The sequence below is a fragment of the Lolium perenne genome, chromosome 4 (genome assembly GCF_019359855.2).
Source record: "Lolium perenne isolate Kyuss_39 chromosome 4, Kyuss_2.0, whole genome shotgun sequence".
NCBI classification, from domain to species: Eukaryota; Viridiplantae; Streptophyta; class Magnoliopsida; order Poales; family Poaceae; genus Lolium; species Lolium perenne.
Window position 1 is genome coordinate 388379954 of NC_067247.2, and position 5783 is coordinate 388385736.

Below are 5783 nucleotides of genomic sequence, written 5' to 3' on the forward strand. Positions count from 1 at the left end.
TTAGTATCCGCATGTGCAAAACTGTCTTGCACCCGTTGTATGTACTTATTGAATCTATCACACCCGATCATCACGAGATGCTTCGAAACGACAAGACTTGATAACGGTGCTACTAAGGATGAACACTTTATTATCTTGAGATTTTAGTGAGGGATCATCTTATAATGCTACCGTCGCGATCTAAGCAAAATAAGATGCATAAAAGGATTAACATCACATGCAGTTCATATGTGATATGACATGGCCCTTTTGTCTTTGCGCCTTTGATCTTCATCTCCAAAGCACGGACATGAACTCCATCATCTTCGGGCATGATCTCTATCATCGTCGGCGTAGCGTCATCGTCAATGTCGCTGTCTTCATGATTGTTCTCCATGTAGCAACTATTACAACTACTTTGAAATACTACTCAACATGAAATTTAAAGACAACCATAAGGCTCCTGCCGGTTGCCACAATACAATAATGATCATCTCATACATATTCATCATCATATTATGGCCATATCACATCACCAAACCCTGCAAAAACAAGTTAGATGTCTCTAATTTGGTTTGCATATTTTACGTGGTTTAGGGTTTTCGAGAGAGATCTAATCTACCTACGAACATGAACCACAACATTGATACTAATGTTGTCAATAGAAGAGTAAATTGAATCTTCACTATAGTAGGAGAGACAGACACCCGCAAAGCCTCTTATGCAATACAAGTTGCATGTCGAACGAGGAACAAGTCTCATGAACGCGGTCATGTAAAGTTAGTCCGAGCCGCTTCATCCCACTATGCCACAAAGATGCAAAGTACTCAAACTAAAGATAACAAGAGCATCCACGCCCACAAACCATTGTGTTCTACTCGTGCAACCATCTATGCATAGACACGGCTCTGATACCACTGTAGGATAACGTTGCATAGAAAACAAAAATTTTCCTACCGCGAACACGAAATCCAAGCCAAGATGCAATCTAGAAGACGGTAGCAACGAGGGGATTATCGAGTCTCACCCTTGAAGAGATTCCAAAGCCTACAAGATGAGGCTCTTGTTGCTGCGGTAGATGTTCACTTGCCGCTTGCAAAAGCGCGTAGAAGATCTTGATCACGATCGGTTCCGGCGCCACGAACGGGCAGCACCTCCGTACTCGGTCACACGTTCGGTTGTTGATGAAGACGACGTCCACCTCCCCGTTCCAGCGGGCAGCGGAAGTAGTAGCTCCTCTTGAATCCGACAGCACGACGGCGTGGTGTCGGTGGTGGTGGAGAAGTCCGGCGGAGCTTCGCTAAGCGTGCGGGACGTAGTGGAGGAGAGAGGCCGCTAGGGTTTGGGGAGAGGGGGCGCCGGCCACTATAGGGGTGCGGCCACCTTGTGGTTCTTGGGTGGCCGGCCCCCTCCCCTTGGCCCCTCATTATATAGGTGGATCCCCAAGAGTTGGTCTCCAAGTCTTCGAATAAGACCCGAACCAAAAACCTTCCATATGGTGGGGAAACCTAGCCAAGCTAGGACTCCCACTAGAGGTGGGAGTTCCACCTCCCATATGGGGGGGTGGCCGGCCCCCTTAGGGCGAGTCCACTTGGGACTCCTCCCCCACTAGGGCTGGCCGGCCATGGAGGTGGAGTCCCATGTGGACTCCACCTTCCTTGGTGGTTTCTTCCGGACTTTTCTAGAACCTTCTAGAACCTTCCATAGAACCTTCCGCGTCAATTTTATTCACATAAAATGACATCCTATATATGAATCTTATTCTCCGGACCATTCCGGAACTCCTCGTGATGTCCGGGATTTCATCCGGGACTCCGAACAAATATTCGAACTCCATTCCATATTCAAGTTCTACCATTTCAACATCCAACTTTAAGTGTGTCACCCTACGGTTCGCGAACTATGCGGACATGGTTGAGTACTCACTCCGACCAATAACAAATAGCGGGATCTGGAGATCCATAATGGCTCCCACATATTCAACGATGACTTTAGTGATCGAATGAACCATTCACATACGATACCAATTCCCTTTGTCACGCGATTTTTTACTTGTCCGAGGTTTGATCTTCGGTATCACTCTATACCTTGTTCAACCTCGTCTCCTGACAAGTACTCTTTACTCGTACCGTGGTATGTGGTCTCTTATGAACTTATTCATATGCTTGCAAGACATTAGACGACATTCCACCGAGAGGGCCCAGAGTATATCTATCCGTCATCGGGATGGACAAATCCCACTGTTGATCCATATGCCTCAACTCATACTTTCCGGATACTTAATCCCACCTTTATAACCACCCATTTACGCAGTGGCGTTTGATGTAATCAAAGTACCTTTCCGGCATAAGTGATTTACATGATCTCATGGTCATAAGGACTAGGTAACTATGTATCGAAAGCTTATAGCAAATAACTTAATGATGAGATCTTATGCTACGCTTAATTGGGTGTGTCCATTACATCATTCATACAATGATATAACCTTGTTATTAATAACATCCAATGTTCATGATTATGAAACTAATCATCCATTAATCCACAAGCTAGTTAAGAGGCATACTAGGGACTCTTTGTTGTTTACATATCACACATGTATCAATGTTTCAGTTAATACAATTATAGCATGGTATATAAACATTTATCATAAACATAAAGATATATAATAACCACTTTTATTATTGCCTCTTGGGCATATCTCCAACAATTCCAAGATGCTGCTGCAGCGATTTTGCTCTCCTGTTCGGCCATGGTGGCGAGGGGGAGGGCAAGTTCCGTGCGGCATAGCTCCTTGCTGCTTCTCTCCTGGTCGGCCATGGTGGCGAGGAGGAGTTGAGGCGTCCAGGGGCTCTGGATCTGGATGGCGGTCCCTGGCTTCTTCCGAGCTGTGTGAGATGGAGCAGAGTTCCGAGTCAATATTCCCTGGCCTGCCGTCGATGCGAGGAGGGAAGTGGCTGCGGGTGTCTCTATTCTCCGTCTTCTACAGCGTCGGCTGCCTGAGAGGTGCTATGGAGCTGCTCTCCTAGGGCTCCTTTGAGCGTCACACACGGTATCTCTCGACGCCGTGATCCTTGGCCGGCATGGCGGCCCAACTTCAACCTCCAGAGTGGAGGTTCTCTCTCGTGTCGACCGCCGGAGCTCGGCGCTGCTTCATCGCCAAGTGGTTCGTCCCCGGAGGTGGAGAAGCGACCGGCGGTTGCGACACGGCGTCGAGAGTGTGATGTTGAGCATCTTGGCACCTGAACTCGACGGCTCCGTCTTGAGTTCGCCGGCGGTCTGTGGCGGCGCCACCCTTGGACTTGATTGCGTTTTCTCCTTTCTTCATAGGATGTTTTTTGCACATCTAGAAACCCTTTCTTCAAATTTCAGGCTTCTCGGTGCGAGAGATGTAAAGGGACTTATTTGTAATATGTATCTGCCGGATTGAGTTTCAGTGACTTTGCCAGCTCACAAAGTCACTGACTTTGTGTCACTTACAAGTGGGGTCAGGTGGAACCCTTTATTATATGTGCCCCACATTGGCCCACTTGTAAGTGACATAAAGTCAGTGACTTTGTGGGCTAACAAAGTCACTGAAGCTGTACCTGCCACGTGTGGTGAATGATAGATGTGCTGGGGTCTTCTAGAGCTTGGATCCTTGTTAAAAAAAAAACATGGAAATCCCGTGCGGCGGCCGGCGGGAGACAGGATGTAGCACGGCACTGTTGGTGTGTGGATGTATGTATTCGCGAGCGGCGACGACACACAGCACGGCTCACGCTGTTTGCGCCGCCCGTGCAGCAAAATGTACGCTATCCACGACTCGTGATACCAGCCCAACTTTTGTCTTGCGAGGAGATAAACATTTGTCTGATCTTCGTTTTGGTTGGGGTGCGCCTCCAAAGATGTAGTGCAAGGCAGTGGCAACGCTAAGGGTCGGCCCAGTGACAAGTCGATGTGCAAACTCTTCCCACGAGAAATTTAATTTTATATCATAAATATGAGGGTGGTATTAAACTGATAAGAACAGATGATACACTTGATCTTAGCCAGAGGCCGAGAAAGGTATGAGTTGAACAGTGCCGCTGATCCTCCTTTTATTTGCTCACGAACCGCCGGTCCAACCTGCCAAAGCGATGTCGACGCGGGGTCGAAACTGCCGTTCGGGGCCTGCCTGAAAGCCCATAGACAAGGAAGAGGCCCGCCAGCGTCGATGGCCCAGTTTGTTGGAGGAAAAGGAGTACGCAAGTGAACCGGTTTCAAACAACAGTGAACTGATAACGATGAAGTGATAGGCGATTTACATAAAAATAACCCAAAAGTGAAAGAAAAGCACAGAATGACCCTCCGGCGAAACTATTTCACCAATCTAACCCTTTTGTGTGGCGCCCCACACATGGGCGCCACACATGCCCATGTGGCTCCCCTCCTGCCGGCGCCACTGACCCAGCCGACGTGGCCCCCTCGCCGCTGAGCTGGTGCGCCCGTCCGACGTGGCAGCATGTGTGGCGCCCCTCCCAGCGGCGCCACACATGCACTTGTAATCACCCAAACCATACTGTGAGACAATTCCTTCGGGACTTAGTGTTTTGACGAGGCTCGATGTGTGGCGCCGATGCCACGGGCGCCACACTAGCACGTGTGGCGCCGATGCCACGGGCGCCACACAAAGAGGCTCGCCAAAACGGCTAAGTCCCAGACGCTTTGTCTTACAGTATGTTTTGCGCAATTATAAGTGTATGTGTGGCGTCCATGGCATGGGCGCCACATAGTGCAGTGTGGCGCCAGTGTGAAGGGCGCCACACATTGACTTGTGCTAAAAACATGAAAAATCATACCAAACTCCAACAGTTTTGAGTACAACATTAGACACAACAAGTAGCAATTTCAGAACATACACATATAACACTTCATAGCTCACATCGTAGGAAGTAGATTCAAACAACAAGTAGCATTACAGACATGGTTCGAAATGACATAGGGTTCACAACTCGATACTTATGAAGATATAGTTCACAACAACACGTAGCACATCCTAGTTTCGTCCTCGACGTGTCGTCCTCACGGGCTGCTTCCGGATGGCCATCCTCTTCGTCCGCTGCCGTGGCTGCTCCTGTTGCTGCTCCTGCTGCTGCTCCTCCTGCTCCTCCTGCTCCTCCTCCTCTGAAGAGAACGGCTCGTCGTTCCTCATCCTCGACAAAGCTGATCTCCGCGGCGGCCCCTCATCCTCCTCAGTGACAACCTTCTTTCCTCGGTTGACATAATCTTCCGGAGTGTACCGGTTTGGACCCTTGCCCCTTGGCTTCAACTGGTAAGCTGACCGTGGGGCTTGCTTGGAGGTATGCTTTGGAGGTATGCTTTGGCTCAGAATTAGCTCGTCGTCAGGAATCTTCACAAACATGAACACATGAGATTACAAAAGTTAAAATTAGTAAGAACATGTTTGAAAGCAACAAAAAAGTCCATACCTCCCGCTCTTCAGAAGAGGAGGATGTAGGAATTTCGCCTTCGCGGCAACCTAGCAAGTTGGCCAACCGCCGCATCTTTCGTGCAGTGTTCTGCGTCATGCCGTTCATGGTTACAAAGCCACCACATCATAGTAGCGTACATTCAAAGTTGGTGATCATACCTTAATGAAATACCGCAACGGTCCGACAGGCTTTTCATCTCTATGGCTCTGCTCCCACATAATCTCACACTCGTGAGATGTTTTTTGGATCTCCTCCCGCTGTGACAAACATAGCATTACACAATTGAAGCGAGCAAATGGCAATGTAGATGATGTACTAGTTAGTGAGAGTATCCATTACCACGAAGTTCAGCTC

General features: G+C 48.6%; 1 pseudogene; it reads right to left on the minus strand.

Annotated features, from left to right (window-relative positions):
- Window positions 1-3844: 3844 nt before the first annotated feature.
- On the minus strand, window positions 3845-4027 carry LOC127297836 (U2 spliceosomal RNA; annotated as a pseudogene).
- Window positions 4028-5783: the final 1756 nt, after the last annotated feature.